Source organism: Stigmatopora argus, chromosome 4 (genome assembly GCF_051989625.1).
Source record: "Stigmatopora argus isolate UIUO_Sarg chromosome 4, RoL_Sarg_1.0, whole genome shotgun sequence".
In the NCBI taxonomy this organism is placed as follows: domain Eukaryota; kingdom Metazoa; phylum Chordata; class Actinopteri; order Syngnathiformes; family Syngnathidae; genus Stigmatopora; species Stigmatopora argus.
In genome coordinates this window covers 19,366,389-19,385,943 of record NC_135390.1, presented here as the reverse complement: position 1 = coordinate 19,385,943, position 19,555 = coordinate 19,366,389, and the positions used below count along the sequence as shown (strand labels likewise).

Genomic DNA, 19,555 nt, shown 5'->3' with positions numbered 1-19,555 from the left:
TATTGAAGGATTTAACCAATCACATTTCAGCCATTATTTGTTGCCAGGGCCAGAAATATGCCTCAAGGCCTTCACAATCAGTTCTGCAGGCTCTGCTGCATTAAACAAGCGTCGATAAGACTGTTGCTTTAACCAATCAGATTTCGAGTTGGCAACACCACAATGCCTTGTTGCAGGCATAGGGATACGTCATTGCCTTCTCGCAGGCGTAGGGATACGTCATTGCTTTCACCAACTATGATTGGCTAGTGATTAGCCAGAGCTACCAAACTGTATCTGGAGCGAGCTGCACAAGCAAATATATTGTTGTGTTGATTTAAAGCCATTTTCAAGACGGACTTTTCAAGAAAAAAAAGCTGGACATCATTAAGAAATGTCGGACAACTCCAAAGCAAGCAAGCCCGTCACAACCAGGAACGGACATTTTCAGCACTAAATCGAATAAAAACGTATGCCAGAAATACGACAGGAAAGGCTCGACTTTCAACATTAGCTTCGATGGCGATAGAAAAGAAGGAAGAAAGAAAGGAGGATGGATATTGTGTACAGTTAAAAAAGATTTTTGGTGAGTAAAATATGGCTATATTCCGAAATAATATTTCAATTATATTAGGTTATTATTGATGTTTTTTATGTGTCGCAGCTGTAGCTGCAGTAGAGGTTTTATAGCCATAAAATAGTTTTTGCTGAAGGCATCACTAGGAAATGCATGGACCGCCACTGCTCCCTCCAGAGGACGGCTAAGGAAGATGCACCGCGTTCATTATATGGAAATGTTCCCCGCGGATCCCGACCCGCCGGCTGTGAATCCTCCCACTATTCCCACTTTGCCGATCACTTCCCACAAATAACGGAATGGAGAAGAGACGGGAGGCTTCCCCGGGTCGGCCGCACAAGTTACTCCCTCACGCGGGGGACCTCGAGCTTTAAGTCTGCGTTGCCCAGAGGAAACATACGGGAGAGGACCGAGTGAAGTGGGAAGACTAATTGGAAGGCAAAGACAAGCAACACCCAGCAGGGGTGGCTTGTCACTCATGGCGGACGCTTTAATAATGCAGCAATTCAGAGACGAATCAAATGAAAATGCAAAATGCTTATAAGTGAACAGCTTCGCAACAAAACACAAGTCATTAATCCTGTGTTTGACTTTCAAATGGAAGATATAAAACAAGGGTGTCAAACTCGGGTTGGTTCGCGGGCCGCGTTAACGTCAACTCGGTTCATGTGGGCTGGACCATTTTAGATATAATATTTAGATATTTTTTTTATAAATGGATTAAAAGAACTGGATTAAAATCCCTGAATATTCAGTTTTTTATAGATCTAAAACTGTTTATTTTAGCTTTTTTATATATTTTGAGATTTTACAAAATGATTTTTGAACTAAAAACACAGAAAAAAATGTTTAAAAAATTAAAATTATTGATTTAAAAGGGGGAAAATCAGGAAATTTAATATACATCTATACTCTTCATTTTAATTTGATCCTAAAACAGAAAGTCAGCACTCATGATTTACTTTCCCGGGCCACACAAAATGATGCGGCGGGCCACATTTGGACCCCGGGCCTCCACTTTGACACATGTGATATAGCAGAAAGCGGGAAAAACTGGGGTTTACAGTCTTGCTTGACTAGATTTCAAATTTAAGCCGCACTCTCCTTATTGTCAACAGTTTGCTCTCTTTGTGGCTGCCCGTCATAGCGCTGCAGCAGAAATTGCCGTGGCGTAACGATACATCTAACTGGACTGATGCTCCCATCGAAGACCCTTATTTTGAAGCCAATCATCCCAGACTGCAATTTCGGCAAATATCGCATCCAACGAATCAATATCATATCTTCATGCAGTTGTTGATTTACAATCTTGGTTAAAATAGTTGTAATGCTACATTGATCCAAATTCAAATCAATCAAAAGCAAATATTTAATATATCATGTCAACGTTAAATATGTTAATTTAGTAAATATTCAAAATGAATGATTTTTGTCTCAAATGTTGCATCAAGTTGATTTCAAAATTGCTTTGTATGTTTTATTGTTTCAGGTGAATAGAATTATTGTGTTAAATGTATACTCAATATTGCATTAAGTCAATTGAAGGCCCTTGAATGTAATCAAATGGATTTGCGGCGGCCTTCGTCGTATCACTGTCCGAAGAATCGGTAGGAAAATGTCATGAAATTGATTATTTGTAATCCTAGTAAATTGTTTGTTAAGCTTAAAGGCCCAAAACCACCTCAGGGGATACTTTACACAATTCAAAAGATTGGACTTCACTGAGCCACAAACTGGAGTCCTTTTCTTTGTTAAATGAACCAAAGAAAGCACACAATACATTTTGCTATTGGCCAGAGTTGTTATCAGAAGCGATGTAGCGGAAGGTAGGCTTTTTCATCCGTTGACTTGCATCACTGTGGCAACCTGGATTTTACTTGACTTTTTTGTTGTTGTTTTTTGTTTTTTCAAGAAAGTCCATCGTTTCTGCAGGAATCATTACCCTTGATCAAAATTACAATTATTGATTTAAAAGGGGGAAAATCAGGAAATTTCATATACATCTATACTCTTCATTTTAGTTTGATCCTAAAACAGAAAATCGGCACTCATGATTTACTTTCCGGGCCACACAAAATGATGCGGCGGGCCAGATTTGGCCCCAGGGCCGCCACTTTGACGAGGGTTGGTTCGCGGGCCGCATTAACGTCAACTTGATTTCACGTGGGCCGGACCATTTTAGATATAATATTTAGATTGTTTTCTATATAAATGCATTAATAGAACTGGATTAAAAACCTTGAATATTCTGCTTTTTATAGATCTAAAACAATGTTTATTTTAGCTTTTTAAATATATTTTTAGATTTTACAAAATGATTTTTGAACTAAAATAACAGAAAAAATGATTTAAAAGGGGGAAAATCAGGAAATTTAATATACATCTATACTCTTCATTTTAATTTGATCCTAAAACAGAAAGTCGGCATTCGTGATTTACTTTCCCGGGCCACACAAAATGATGCGGCAGGCCAGATTTGGCCCCCGGGCCGCCACTATGACACGTCTGATTTAGTGTCCAGTGTTGAGTTGCCTACTGTAATTTTTTTCAACCCAAATCTAGTCTAGGAATATTTTAGTGAATGTCTGTTATAGAAGGGGGAATGTACATACAATGTACCGAAATTTGCCCACCAGCCTAACTGCATTTGGCTTAACCACACTGATGAATTAGCCACTCCTTCTGATCAATACAGGCTCTCCATTCAGAAGATGGACAATAGTACCTCATTTGTCTGATTGTGTGTAGGTGCTTGCATGTGGTGTGTGTGTGTGTGTGTGTGTGTGTGTGTATGTAATCTCATTTCCAAAATGTCCACCACTTAGCTACACTGCTATTGTGTCATATACTGTAGGAATCGGCATCCAGCATTGATCTTGCAATTTGTAGTTGCCGCCTCCCTGTGGAAATAGAGCTGAAAAAGTTGTATACTATGTCGATAGTTTATTTTTTTTATGGCTTCTTGGCTCGTCCAATAAGTGGGGAGTTAGATAATATTTCGTTTTGTTTCAAGTTTTGTCTTGTTTCAAGTTATGTCTTGTTTTCCTGTGTCCCTTATTCATGTTTTGTCTTGCTCGTTAAGATTCCATCTGCTCTCGTCAGCCCCGTTCTTTGTCTAGTAATCAGTCACTCGTCTTGTCCAGCTGTGCTTCATTAGTAAATTGGGGGAATTTATTATATCAAACACCATACGTACAGTCAAATGGAGAAAAGGCTAAAGAGTGTTAACAACTGGTGTTGACATTTATAAGCAATGTCGCCATCTTTGCAAAATTACGGGATATTTAGGTCTACTTGTAACATGTGTGTAAAACAGACGTTTCGATTAAACATTGTAGCACCTGCAGTGGCGGAACAAATGTTAAAGGGTTCCTTAAATGGAGGTTGGTTGGTTGGTTACTGAGTTATTTTTTGTAAACCCTTCATACGGGCGACGATCAGCTGACTGGCCACGCCCCTTCCATCTATCCATTTCAATTGGCTGGCATTGAGTGATCATGCTTCACTCCCGATTGGATAGCTTTCTCGTATCTCGAAAGTTTTCTCGTATCTAGAGATAATTATTTGCTCGAACATTTACTCGTATCTCGAAATGCTCGTATGTCGAGGTACCACTGTAGTGTCAATTCAAAACAGGTCAGGTCTTCCCCTCTTTACAGTGTCAGCAATCCACTTTTGAACCCACTCGACCACGTAAATGACTTGAAATCCGTCTGCCTACGCGCATTTGCTCTCCAATTTGTAACGTCAGCCCAGGATTACTTGAACCCAACTTTATCAGGCAGCGGGCAGAGTGTAAAAACTCATAGGCAATTAGGGAAGCGAATATGGATTAGCGTGGCACTACTACGAGTCCCCCATGGAATAGATTTGGCGCTGCTGCTTTGGCACGATAATGAGTGTCAACGCAAATGGATGTGCGTACGTTCGTACGCCCGTGTGGAGGCGCTTTGCACCGCACGACTCCCATATTGGAGGTTGCTTTTGTGTTTACACTGATGTGTTTTCATTTCCTTAGCAGCTGATCCCATAGCTGCTACTCCGGCTGGTAATTAATTGCGCGGCAGCCATCGAAAGAGTCAAGTGTTAAAAAGTCTTTGTCACTTTGCTCTCCCGCCTCACACAAACGCATAACAAGGCCGTCGTGTTCGGCACCCCCGACGCGCGCTAAACAAAACAAAAATGAGAAGGAACAAGCCAAAACAAGAGAGCTTCGGGCACGTCGCGCTTTCAACACCTTAATTTGCAAAGGCCATAAAACTTAGCAATTTTAATTGCTGCACCAGCACTATTAATTAAATTACTGTAGCCAGTGTAAGAAAAATGGAATAGAAAGAGTATGTTTGTATTGCTGTAAACAAGGTTTGGCAAACTTTGCTTGCTGTTTAATTTGCATTGATTGGTGGAGTCATTTGTTTCATTTATCAACAAGCAAAGGGTTAGGGTCAGATATGCCTTTTAAAAATCCTTTAATAACTCACTCTGTTCTTCTCCACAGAGTCAAATCATGTATGGGTGATCCCCACAGTGGCGTGAAATGAGCCAGAAGACTGGAGCACCTGTCTATTGTTTGGTCCAATCCAAGGTGAACTCAATCTGCTCCCTGCCGGACATGTTGAAGGGCAAAAGCAAACAGAGCAGCAGCTGTCCGTAGTACATAAAGGCCATTTTTTTAAGGTAATCCAAATTCTAAACTGGTTTTACGATCGGGTAGAATTTTACAGACTATAAGTCGCACCAGCTAAAGAGTACAGTGATACCTCGAGATACAAGCTTAATTTGTTCTGTTCCGGGACTGAGCTCATATGTCGATATTCTCGTAACTCGAAGGGACTTTTCCCATTGAAATGAAATAAAAACAAATTAATTTGTTCCAACCCTCTGAAGAAACACCAAAAACAGGATATTGGATTGGAAAAACATTATTTGTTCTAATTCGCCATCTATTAACAAAGTATCACATAACTAGTGGTTTAATAGTATACTAAAATGTGTTTAATAGAACTAAAATTAGACGGATTTTGCGGAGGGTAGAGAGAGAGAGACAGAGGGGGGGGGGACTTTTTGCACCGGTGAATCGTAATATAACATGAACAAATTTAAATGAACTTGGATTACAATGCAGACACACTCAAAAATAAATTTAATCTAACCTTACACTAAACTTAATTATAATTTTGTTTTACATTTTTATACCTTTCTTCTCCTGGCCAGGTTGGCTCTGTTTGCCCCGCCTCCACCCTGATTTTCACTATCGATGGGCTGTTTGCTTTTGTATTCCCTTCAAAATATTCCGAAAATGATGTACACAAATGTCGTCACAATAGGATAACGCACGACCACTTGCCAACTAGAAGTGGTCTTGTATTAGCGATCGCTCCGCCATTCACGCTGAGTGACGGAAAAAAAACACTGAAAAAAATGCAATGCTCCGCCCAGTGCTCGTAGATATCTGTTATACACGAAAGAGAAGCGGCAAAAAAGACAGTGCGCTACAATGATAAACAGCCTCTCATGTCTTGGTCACCTGGCTTTCTCGTATCTGGAAATTTTTCTCGTATCTAGAGATAATTATTTGCTCGAAATTTTACTTGTATCTCGAAATGCTCGTATGTCGGGGTGCTCGTATGTCGAGGTACCACTGTACACAATGAAGAGGAAAAAATATATCTCACTTTTTTGGGGTTACAATTTCTTTTTTATTAGAAACCAAGAATACACATACTATGCTAAAGTAATGATAGTTAAATAGAAAACAACAGGCTATAACTATAGCCTAAAAAAACAACATATCAGGCATGAAAAAAGTGACTTATAGTCTGTAAAATACTGTACGTATGTGGAAATAAGTTATTATTTAGATTACTGTTTTATTCTAGTCCTCAAGATTTTTTTCCTTCTTTTATGTGAAGCTACTTCATTTTGTTCAGTATGTCCTTCTATCCATCATTTTATGACATACATCCTTGAACCAGTTGCCAGTAAATCACAGCGCGAGTAACACACAAGTCCAAAGCATTATCACTCACTCGATATATAACACATTACACTCGATATTTTTGGCTGTATTATAATATTCCACTCTGAGTTGGGATGCAAAACACGACATCTGCGTGACTTTCAGCCAACCCACTTTAAAGTATGACATTTAATACATTGATGGCCTTTAACAAAACAATAATGCCAAAACAATTTGGGATAATGTCACTGGGGCAACTTTCCATTAAACATTTTTACTCTTCCACTAAATAAAAAATGAACTATGATGCCATAATTTTTTTGTTCGCATTAAAAAAATCAGTTGCTTTAAAAAATACTACTATTAGTCTTCCTTCCATACTGAACTACCGTGACCTTATTGTTTCTATATTATATCAGATCATCGTTTAAATGTCATACATGTCTAAAAGTACAATCAAAAGTACTCACCTTTTCAATGACAATGATTAATTGAAATGCCATGAATCTTTTTTACAATCCGCCAAAACACCAGAAACTATTTTACCGAGGTGTATGATGTATGAAAAAAATTCAAGTCCTGCATCTCAACAATTCTCAACCGCTAAATTGTCGGAATATAAGTCTGTATCGATTGTACGTGTATGATGTACGAAAGAAATTCAAGTCCTGCATCTCAACAATTGCATATATCATACACCTTGGTAAAATTGTTTCTTTTCAATAATTGGTCAACCGCTAAATTGTCGGAATATAAGTCTGTATCGATTGTATGTGTATGATGTACGAAAGAAATTCAAGTCCTGCATCTCAACAATTGTGGAAACAACCATTATGGTTGTACGAATTTTATTCGTACATCATACACGTACAATCGATATAGACTTATATTCCGACAATTTAGCGGTTGACCAATTATGGAAAAGAAACAATTTTACCAAAGTGTATGATATATGAAAACAATTCAAGTCCTGCATCTCAACAATTGTGGAAACAACCATTATGGTTGTGAGAGCTGTAGAGGATGGTGTACCCTATCGACTGATTTATTTTATTTTATCGTGATAACAATTTTAGTATTGGTCCATATATAAAGCGCACTGGATTATTAGGCGCCCTGTTTATTTTGGAGAAAATTTAACCATTGTGGTTGTTTCCACAATTGTTGAGATGCAGGACTTGATTTTTTTTTCGTATATCATACACCTCGGTAAAATAGTTTCTTTTCCATAATTGGTCAACCGCTAAATTGTCGGAATGTAAGTCTGTATCGATTGTACGTAGGCGTTTTATTTTACTCCTGCTATTCCTCTGTGCCTTCCTACTTTCCAGCAAGTCACCACAGATCAACTTTTTAACTCATTAGCTGAAATTCCAGTGAATTCCCCAAAGCGTCCACTCAGGAACAAAGTCGTGCATCAGTCGCTCGCCGTCTTATTAGCGCGACATCAGAGACTCGCCAAGACAAACAGGTCAGTCTTACTCGAAGCTAGCATTTGAACCTTCTCCCACCTAAGCACCACCAACTAAGAATAGTAAGGGGGGGTTTGTAATTGACTATTGGCGAACACCTTATGTTCTACTCTTCAGATTTTAAATCATCCAAACACAAAACATTGAATCAAGCCATTTTTCCCCTCAGAAAATGGTTGAAAATCGCTTTGAAAATACCAAATATATTTAAAATGTTATTTTTCTAAGGCTCATCACGACTGACCAAATTGAACACTTAAATTCCATTCATGCATTCATTTCCATTTCTGAATCACTTCCAATTACAGGTGTGTGCGGGTAAACATTTTAGATAATCTCACACAGTGGTTCTTAAATGTTCTTAAACCCATTTGACTAGGAGAGGCTGGTAGCGGGTTTTCATTATTTTTCTTAGGCATAGTTTCAGCGGTGACTCTCCACATAGATTACATACCTGTCAAGTTATACGATGGTCCCGTATTTTATACGTTTTTTTGATCATTTCAAATTGTGCACGCCATATAACTTTTTTAAGTCCGTTTTTGTAAAACCGACCTCGTTTTACCCATTTCGACTCTAATGCGGATAGTCTCGGTCACTAGTAGCAGACAAAAAACATCATAGTCGACTGCTAATGCTTTAACCATGATATGCGCACCTGTCCATCTTTTCAGGATTCAAATATAGCGTGTCAGCAAGCAATGTACCCATACAGTTTTTTTTTGCATGGCAACACGCTCGTAACATAACATAAATACATTTAAATGAACTTGGATTACGATGCAGACACACTCAAAAATAAGTTTAATCTAACTTTACACTAAACTTAATTCTAATTTTGTTTTAAAAATTTTATACCTTTCTTCTCCCGGATTGGCTCTATTTGCCCAACCTCCACCCTGACTTTCAGATGTAACCTATCGAGGGTTGTTTGCTTTTGTCTTCCCTTCAAAATATTCCCAAAATGGTTCACACAAATGTCCTCACAATAGGATAACGCACGACCACTTGCCAACGAGAAGTAGTATACACTCCTCGTATTAGCGACCGGTCCGCCATTCGCACTGTCTAACGCACATGTGTCAAAGTGGCGGCCCAGGGGCCAAATCTGGCCCACCGCATCATTTTGTGTGGCCCGGGAAAGTAAATCATGAGTGCGGACTTTCTGTTTTAGGATCAAATTAAAATGAAGAGTATAGATGTATATTAAATTTCCTGATTTTCCCCCTTTTAAATCAATAATTGTAATTTTTTAATCAATTTTTTGTGTTTTTAGTTCAAAAATCAATTTGTAAAATCTAAAAATATATTTTTAAAAAGCTCAAATAAACATTGTTTTAGATCTATGAAAAATGGAATTCAGGGCTTTTAATCCAGTTCTTTTAATCCATTTATAAAATAACAAAAATCTAAATATTATATCTAAAATGGTCCGGCCCACGTGAAATCAAGTTGACGTTAAAGCGGCCCGCGAACCAACCCGGGTCTGACACCCTGGGTCTAACGGGAAAAAATATATATATATACTCTGTCCAGTGCAGAAAATTTAGCTTTTTACAGGCTAAAGTGCCTCATGTCTTTAGGGTCAAATAACCCACGGTACAATGTGGACGCCTGTAGTTTATAGTCTCGTGCAGAATGTGAACAAATTCACTTTTCTTTATAGTTAGCTTGCTTTATATTTCAAAATTATGGTACTTTTTACTGAACAAGACACAACTGGGCCAAATTTTTAAGTAATTTCCAAGCATTAAAAAGCGGTAAAACCATTACAAATGATTTTTTAATATCTTTTCTCAATCCTAGTGATTCCCAAGCTAGATTTTGTAGCACCCCCATGTGCCGTTAAAGATCATCAAGATTGCCAGGAGAAACTCTCCAATTTTTACTTATAATAAACCTGTTCCAACACCTGTTGCCAATCAAACAAGGGAATATGTTATTGCTTTCCACACGTTTATGAACTTTACCCAATGAAACCAGCCTAGATTTTACCGAGTAAACTCACACCAGATTGTTTGTCTGCATTCTGTTCTATTTTTATTGCACAAAAATAAAATTCCAGAAACAATTCTCCATCCGATAAGAGCATTTACACCATGTGTGTCAAAGTAGCGGCCCGGGGGACAAATCTGGCCCGCCGAATCATTTTGTGTGGCCCGGGAAAGTAAATGACGAGTGCCAACTTTCTGTTTTAGAATCAAATTAAAATGAAGAATATAGATGTATATTAAATTTCCTGATTTTCCCCTTTTAAATCAGTAATTGTAATTTTTTAATCCATTTTTTCTGTGTTTTTAGTTCAAAAATCATTTTGTAAAATCTAAAAATATATAAAATAGCTAAAATAAACATTGTTTTAGATCTATAAAAAAAACTGAATATTCAGGTCTTTTAATCCAGTTCTTTTAATCCATTTATTAAAAAAATCTAAATATTATGTCTAAAATGGTCCGGCCCACAAGAAATCGAGTTGATGTTAACACGACCCACAAACCAACCCGAGTCTGACACCCCTGATTTACACTACTCTTATATTGCGGCAAAGTGGCCTTGTACATTAGCGAAAATGTTTGTTTTTTCCGCTGGATGGATTCATATAAAACTGCATCTCTTTCGCTGTCATAATAAGAGATAAATGTTCAAAAGATGTCCTTAAAATATATATACAAGCATAAAACAGCCTGGCGCGTTGGCATTTAACATGAACATGAGACAAGTGCTGCCGTGCATTTGGGCTCTGCGTCATCAAGCGAGTCCTTGCTTATTTATGCATGCCATTTTCGCCAGTGATGTACAATCACATGTATTGTGTGTGTCTGTGTGTGTCTGTGTGTGTCTGAGTGTGTATATGTGTGTGTATATGTGTGTGTGTATGCGTGTGTGTATGCGTGGGCATTAATCATAGGAGCAGAGCAGGAGGCTGGCGGCTGTGCTCTCCATCTGTCTCTGTCTCCTGCGTTGAGGTGTTTTACACTGATGACCAGGCAAGGGAAAAGTCAGCCCACACGCTCCAATATTATGGGATGCGCGGGGAAATAAATGGTATAAATGCTCCGGTATCAAAGGGCAGCGCCTGGCTGAGGTGGGGCTGCGCCAAAGTGTGCTCAGATCCTGAGCTTCTTAGTGAGAATTTGTCCAATCAACGCTAATGCTAAGAGAGAATATATTCGGCAATACGCGGTGTTGTGTATGGGGTTGAATATGGATTTTATTCTTCGTTCAAGCTCAGGAAATAGGGTGTTGACTTGCATTTTGTTACTGCTGATGTTTTTCTTGCAATAGCAAAGAACGAAATATCCAGACTGGGATATTACATTGAAGTTTGTTAGACCCGAAACATCTGGTCTAACTGAGGTGACATCACCGCTGGAGATCAGACAGTTGTTTTTGTCGGTCTGTGATATTCCGACCATTTTTTTGTCATTTGAGTGTAATAATTTGTCTTTAGTTTGAAGCCGGGCGGCACGGTGTTGTGTGTTCAGCCCCACAGTTCTGTAACCAAGGTATCAATCCCAGGTCCGAACTTTCCAGTGGGGAGTTTGCATGTTCTTCCCGGGCTTGTGTGGCTTTTCTCTGGGTATTCCGGTATCCTCCCATATCACAAAAACGTGCTGAGTAGTCTGGTTGAACACTCTAAATCAAAGGTGTCAAACTTGGGTTGGTTCGTGGGCCGCTTTAGCATCAACTTGATTTCACGTGGGCCGGACCATTTTAGATATAATATTTAGATTTTTTGATTTTTATAAATTGATTAAAAGAACTGGATTAAAAGCCCAGAATATTCCATTTTTTATAGATCTAAAACAATGTTTATTTTAGCTTTTTATATGTATATACATTTTTAGATGTTACAAAATGATTTTTGAACTAAAAACACAGAAAAAAATGGATTAAAAAATTACAATTATTGAATTAAAAGGGGGAAAATCAGGAAATGTAATGTACATCTATACTCTTCATTTGAATTTGATCCTAAAACAGAAAGTCGGCATTCATGATTTACTTTCCCGGGCCACACAAAATGATGCGGCGGGCCAGATTTGGCCCCCGGGCTGCCACTTTGACACATGTGCTCTAGACCCCCCAAAAATGGATGCCTATTTTCTTCGGTGTCGTACCTTTTCCAGGACATCACAATAGTGTAATGAATACATCCTGAAACATACTGAGCACAAGACCAAGACTGAGACCAAGAGCAAGACCGAGTTCCTTAGATTTCGGACAAGGTTTTAGATGAGGTGTGGCTGGTTTGATTTGAAGTATCTGGCAAGAGATGGCTTTTAGGCTTCTGGTACAAGATCGGAGTCACCATCAAGATTCCGACAGGTTCTGATGGCCGACTTCTCCCATTTGTCTTTCTTAGGTGGCTTTATCCTGCAGCAAATCAGGACGACAAAACATTGCCATCATCAGCTGTGAGACGCCAGCCTTTAATAGCAACCCACGCTAAAGTCCCGTATCTAACACGAAAGCCCTCGTCTCCATCCGATCGCATTGTAATAATGAAATATAGATGGCAAAGTTTTGGTGCAGGTCTGTCATTTGCTGTCGTACGCGTGTTCTTCCTTCTCTATTATCTGGCGGCGACCTGAGGCTAAGGTGTATCCGCCCGGTGGGCACGCTTCATCCATGTTAATGAGGATCCGGGAGCTCACGTTTCTCCAAGGTTACACAAACGCAATGTTGCGGCACTGTAGGGATTAACCGCGGCATGCATCTTTATTCCGTATGCTCGCGGTTTGAGCACGGGTACTCACAGATTACATTGACCTTGCCGCTCGCGGGGATCTCGCTGTGAAAACAAATGCGTGCGTGTCCATGTTCAGGCGGCTGCTATGCTTGCTTACACATGCGATCAGCAAGAGTGCTTTACACAAGCAATCATTTAATAAAGGCAAGCCAGTGTGTCACCTCTCAAAGGTGCAAGCTGTTTTCATCTTAAACCGGATTGCTCTCAATCCAATGCAAAAGATTAAACTCTTGTGTGTAATGTTACACTCCACGACGAGCTCAACACTCCCGAATGTAAGCGTCAACAATGCAATCTTACATCTCTGTTTCAAACATTGGCTTAAAAACCATTCATTTTCCGGGGGCTGCTAAAGCTTATCCCGGGTAACTACGGGCACCAGGTGGTGGACACCCTAAATGGGTGGCCAACCAATCACAGAGCAGAAGGAGACAGACAACCTTTCACGCTCACCGTGGGGCAATTTAGAGCATGTGTCAAAGTGGCGGCCCGGGGGCCAAATCTGGCCCACCACATCATTTTGTGTGGCCCGGGAAAGTAAATCATGAGTGCCGACTTTCTTTTTTAGGATCATATTAAAATGAAGAGTATAGATGTATATTAAATTTCCTGATTTTCCCCCTTTTAAATCAATAATTGTATTTTTTTAATCCATTTTTTCTGTTTTAGTTCAAAAATCATTTTGTAAAATCTAAAAATATATTTTAAAAAAAAGCTAAAATAAACATTGTATTAGATCTATAAAAACTGAATATTCAGGGCTTTTAATCCAGTTCTTTTAATCAATTTATTAAAAAAATATAAATATTATGTCTTAAATTCCGGCCCACGTGAAATCAAGTTGACGTTAAAGCGACCCGCGAACCAACCCGAGTCTGACACCCCTGGTCTAGACCAAAGTAGGAGAACTATGGACTTTCCTGTAATGCGAATACGCCATTAGTCACAGTCTCATTTTCAGTCTTGGTTTCTGTCTCAATCTTGCTCTAAGTCTTGATTTTGCTCACATTCCTGGTTCTGGTCTCTTGTCAGTCTTGGTTTTGGGTTTCCATTTCAGTCTCAGTCATGGTCTCTGGTTTGGTTTCAGACTTATTCTCATCTCCCACCTGACTTAATCTGGACTTGGGCTCAGTGATTTCTAGTTTAGAGCCAATCTTGGTCCAGTTCTTTAGGACAACACATGGATTCAGCTGGATTTTTTTTTGTTTTTATTGGCTTTGGATGATGTTTAATTGCTTATTCGATCAGGTTTCATCCATTCATTAAACAGAGCTTAGTTAAAACAGAAGCCTGCTTGAATTAGAAGCAAAAACTCTTCTTAGAGAATGGCAAAATTCCAATTGTGATGGATTCCACTGCACGAGAACCTCAAGCCTGGAGATTCCTTCTCTCTTCTCATCCAATTCCACTGCATAAGCAGTTGTTTCATAATGTGCGCAGCGGGGAGCCCATGAATATGCTTGAACGCTTGACCTGTGTCTCCTCCGAGTAGACCTCTTACACGAGGTCGTAAAAAGAAATCTAACAGAGTTTGTCAGAGATCCAGGCGCACCCCGTTTAGGGTGTCAAGGCCGTAAAAACAGCAGGCAGCGTGTGACATTCAATAGATTGGACAACAAGCGAGGGGACAAAAAAGATCCGGCGTGAAAGAGGTCGAATCTGCGAAATGATAGCATTTGCTTTGCCAAAGCTTTCAGGGATGATTGGAGTGTTTAGGACCACGTCTTATTTGCCACGTGTCACTGCCTCGTAGAGTTTAAGAGACTCTCAATCCTCTCGCCGGATTTCAACATATCCAGTGACAGCTCCACTTTGCATTTGCTTGCTTGTCAACACCCAACGACTCCTGAATTGCGAAGAATGTTTTGAAATCTTGTCGTCTTTGTTTTACTTTAGATAAGTGAGCATATAATATAATAGATCAATGCCAAACCACCAGCCCGCATGATATCTTCTCCTTACTGACCTCAAAAGCCACAAATTTACCGAACAGCAAGAAAGCAATCCCAAGGAAATTATCCATGAACAGCATTTATATTACATATTATACACATACACATATAAATACACATCCATATCCATATCCACATCCACATCCACATCCACATCCACATCCACATCCACATCCACATCCACATCCACATCCACATCCACATCCACATCCACATCCATATCCATATCCATGTGACCACTTCTTCAATGTTGACTACTACTTATTTAATTATTACTTATTGATTGATAATTTATTTATTATTATTATTGTTATTATTATTATCATTATTATCATTATTATCATTATTATCATTATTATCATTATTATCATTATTATCATTATTATTATTATTATTATTATTTATTGATTGTTTATCTGTTAGTTTGCGGCCCGGTGGTGCAAGTGGTTAGGCCTCACAGCTCTGAGGGTCTTGGTTTCAAATCCACGTAAGTCCACCTGTGTGGCGTTTACTTGTTCTCCCCGGGACTGTGTGGGTTTCTTCCGGGTACTCCGGTTTTCTCCCACATTCCAAAAACATGCATGGTAGGCTGATTGGACACTCTAAATTGCCCCTAACTAAGAGTGATTGGTTGTTTGTCTCCTTGTGTTCTGTGATTGGCTGACAACCGATTCAGGGTGTCCTCTTCCTCTGGCCCGGAGACAGCTGAGATAGGCTCCAGCACCCTCCGTAACTCTAATGAGGATAAAGCGGTTCAGGAAATGAGATGAGATTTATCTGTTTGTTTGTTTGTTATTGTTATTTGTGCACTTCCCTACTTAGTCATGTGTCTACTTATTATGTTGACTACTTTATTTATGTATTTATTTATAGTTATTATTTGTTGATTATTTATTTGTCTGTTTTTTGTTGTTGTTATTTGTGCACTTTGTGGTGAAGCTTTAAATATCATGATAGTACTTATATAATGACAATAAAAGCATTCAATTCCATTTTCTAGTTTGACACAATTATAACAAAGTGATAAAAAGGACATTTTAACATTATATTCCGAATATTTTGCAGTACAAACTGAGCACATGTTACTTTTTGTGTTATTTTTGGGGGCTTTTAGTGACGCTGGACCGAGTTTGTGCCACGGAGAAGACTAATTGCACTAATTAGCTGCCAAGCAAGGCTCGCCTCGCCAGGTCTTGGATGTTTGAAGAACGAAGGGGAAGAAAAAGTCTCCATGGGCGCGGCTCTCGGCGGTGAGTGAGACCACTTTTTGATGTGCCGCTTCCGCTTGAAGTCACCTTTGACATGTAGGCGCTAAATATCAACTTCAACTGAGCTTTTGATTCACTTTAACCGCACCAACTTTACTTGCGGATTTATGTGAAGCTACCTCTCCAAACTGCAGTTTTATCCTTGGCTACTCTGGGTTTTTTACTGGTTGTTTTTTAAACACCCAATTGAAATCCAAAAAGACACAAGTCGGGGAAAATAACCATCCTAACCCTAAGTCCTTTGGAGTTAAATGTAGCAGTTTGTTTTTGTTTATACTTCTTTTTGACACTGTGTTGTAGAGCTCACGGTATTGTTTTATTATTTAAAGCCCTAGAGCAGGGGTGTCAGACTCGGGTTGGTTCGCGGGCCGCGTTAACGTCAACTCGATTTCAAGTGGGCCGGATCATTTTAGATATAATATTTAGATTTTTTTTAATAAATGGATTAAAATAACTGGATTAAAAGCCCTGAATATTCAGTTTTTTATCATTCTAAAACAATGTTTATTTTAGCTTTTTTTAATATATTTTTAGATTTTACAAAATGATTTTTGAACTAAAAACACAGAAAAAAATGATTAAAAAAATTACAATTATTGATTTAAAAGGGGGAAAATCAGGAAATTTAATATACATCTATACTCTTCATTTTAATTTGATCCTAAAACAGAAAGTCGGCACTCATCATTTACTTTCCCGGGCCACACAAAATGATGCGGCGGGCCAGATTTGGCCCCCGGGCCGCCACTTTGACACCTGTGCACTAGATGGAGCTGTAATAGTAGTACATATATACATATACATATACATAGTAGTGGTTAGGGGTTGTGTTTTACACCAACTAGATGGAGCTGTGCTGAAGAGAATTTCATACAATTATGAACCAATAGTGATCCATATTTAAGTCACACTGCTTCCTTTTGAAAACAGTGTGGCTTAAATATGTTTGATTTTGGGTCACTTCCTATTTATTTTGGAGCATTTTTGGGTCACTTACTGCGTGTGTCTTTAAAAGTTACTTGCTATTAATTTTGGGGTTATCCGCATCATTTCCTGATCATTTTTGGGCAAATAGTGGTCACTTTCTAATGATATTTGGTCAATTGCAGTTGATTTTGAGGCATTTCAATGTTTGTTTTGGTTAATTTTCTGTTGATCTGGCCTTACTATTAATTTTGAAGCATTTTTCAGTCACTTACTGTTACTAGTGTGTGTGCCTTTAAGAGTTACTTGCTATTAATTTTGGGGTTATCCCCATCGTTTGGGCAAATAGTGGTCGCATATATATGGGTCACTTCTTGTTGATTCTGGTTTGGGTTCGTTTGAATTCTTGCTCATTTTCCTGTTGATTTTTAGTGAACTGCTTTTGAATTTTGAGCATTAAGGAAACAGCATGGGTATGATCAAGTGTCAGTGACATTGACGGTGATAGACGTCCAATCCTTTTGCACTTGAAATGCAGTAATAGGATTTCTCCATATGGGATGCATTCATTTTCAATGGAACAACACAAGGCTGTTTTAGTTTTTACCTCGCACATCTTAATTCCGCATTATAAGAGTTCATGGCTTTGCACTCAAACATTCATGTCGACTCTAAATTATAAATGCTCAGTCTCACACACACACACACACGCAGATACCCGCGGGAGAAAATCGATGGAGAATATTTCCTTTAATGTAATAGTTGATGGGACTTGACATGGATCTCTTAGAGGATCATCATTAGAAGGATAAAAATCAATTGGGTTTTGCACTCGCAGCCATTTGTCACTCAACTGACACTGGAGGGGAGACCCGGGTCACTTTATGGGCACACCTGAGCGGGGTAATAAGCAGGAACGTCTCGAGTTATGTTGTTTTCTGGCGACCAGTCAAGGGTGTGCCCAGCTCTCGCTTCGAATCTTAATTAGCCATGACTAAGAGTAAATTTGTTTGTTTGTTTGTTTGCTCATTTAATTGAAGGTATTACAGTGGTACCTCGACATACGAGCATTTCGAGATACGAGTAAAATTTCGGGCAAATAATTATCTCTAGATACGAGAAAAATTTCGAGATACGAGAAAGCCAGGTGGCCAAGACATGAGAGGCTGTTTATCATTGTAGCGCACTGTCTTTTTTGCCGTATCTCTTTCGTGTATAACAGATATCTACGAGCACTGGGCGGAGCGTTGCATTTTTTCAGTGTTTTTTCCGTCACTCAGCGTGAATGGCGGAGCCATCGCTAATACGAGGTATATATTACTTCTCGTTGGCTGCTCATAAGAACATCAGGGGCACTGGCTCGCAACTCCCTCTTTGTAATGTCTCTGGTCGCAACTCCCTCTTTGTAATTTCTCTGCGAGCACTGGGCGGAGCGTTGCATTTTTTTCAGTGTTTTTTTCCCCCTTAGCCTGTTAGCTCCTGTTGGCGGAGCGATCGCTAATTCAAGACTACTTCTCATTGGCAAGTGGTCATGCGTTATCCTATTGTTAGGACATTTGTGTGCATCATTTTCGGAATATTTTGAAGGGAATACAACAGCAAACAGCCCATTGATACTGCAAGTCAGGTTGGAGGCGGGGCAAACAGAGCCAACCCGGCCAGAAGAATGGTCTAAAAATGTAAAACATAATTAGAATTAAGTTTAGTGTAAGGTTAGATTAAATTTATTTTTGAGTGTGTCTGCATCGTAATCCAAGTTCATTTAAATTTGTTTATGTTATATTACGATTCACCGGTGCTAAAATTTTCACACTTTCACTCACGAGATCGATCATTTTTAACCCTTGAATGGCGTTCATTTGATTACCGCATTGGCTGCCGATGACGGCGTTAAACGTCCAATCCATTCGCCCCTCCCAGTCGACGTGGCAGCCAGCGAATTAAATGAGAGGGCAATTGGCGGCGGAATCGGCTCGGAGCGGTTCATTGCTTCGTCTCCACCTCGTGCGCTTTCCAGTCATTTGTCGCTTGTCCGCCGTTGATGAGTTAACCTCCTGCTCATTCATCTGTTTGTTTCCTAGCTGAATGTCATGGCGTCATGATTGCCTGCCATGTTTTTCTCCGGGGGGCCGAGCATCCCCACTCCACGCGGCCGGCTCGCGCGTTAATGATAGCGTTTGATGGATTTTGCTAACCGTGAATGGTTTCGGCCGTTCTGGCAAACGCCTCCTCTTCCGTCTCTGATGCTGTAAATGCAAAAGCAGACAGTATGTTTATGGAAGATAATCCACCCTTTAATACCAGACTCACATTTGAAAAAAGAGGGGGATTTCGTAATGTCGTCAGAGTCCGATTTGCAAATGTTCTTAATGCAATAACACCACACTTAGTTTAAACTGGATTATTTTCCTCAACATTTGACATGAGAATAGAAAAACATTTTTCCCAGTGTAGACAAGTACAGTGGTACCTCTCCATGTATGTCGATCTTCTCGTAACTCGAGCGAACGTTTCCCATTGAAATGAACTAAAAACAAAATTTGTTCCAACCCTCTGAAAAAACACCAAAAACAGGATATTGGATTGGAAAAAATGTTTTATTTCTTCTAATTTAACATCTATTAGCAAAGTAACACATAACTAGTGGTTTAATAGTAATAAAATGTGTTTA

At 39.2% G+C, this 19,555-nt stretch overlaps 1 long non-coding RNA gene across 1 annotated transcript in view; it reads left to right on the top strand.

Moving 5' to 3' along the window:
* The first annotated feature begins 5,058 nt into the window (after positions 1-5,058).
* Positions 5,059-19,555, top strand: part of LOC144073364 (uncharacterized) — a 53,322-nt gene continuing 38,825 nt past the window's right edge. The window contains exons 1-3 of the long non-coding RNA XR_013300064.1: positions 5,059-5,233; positions 7,847-7,986; positions 15,807-15,942. This is a non-coding gene — a long non-coding RNA (uncharacterized LOC144073364). The remainder of the gene's footprint in view (positions 5,234-7,846; positions 7,987-15,806; positions 15,943-19,555) is intronic.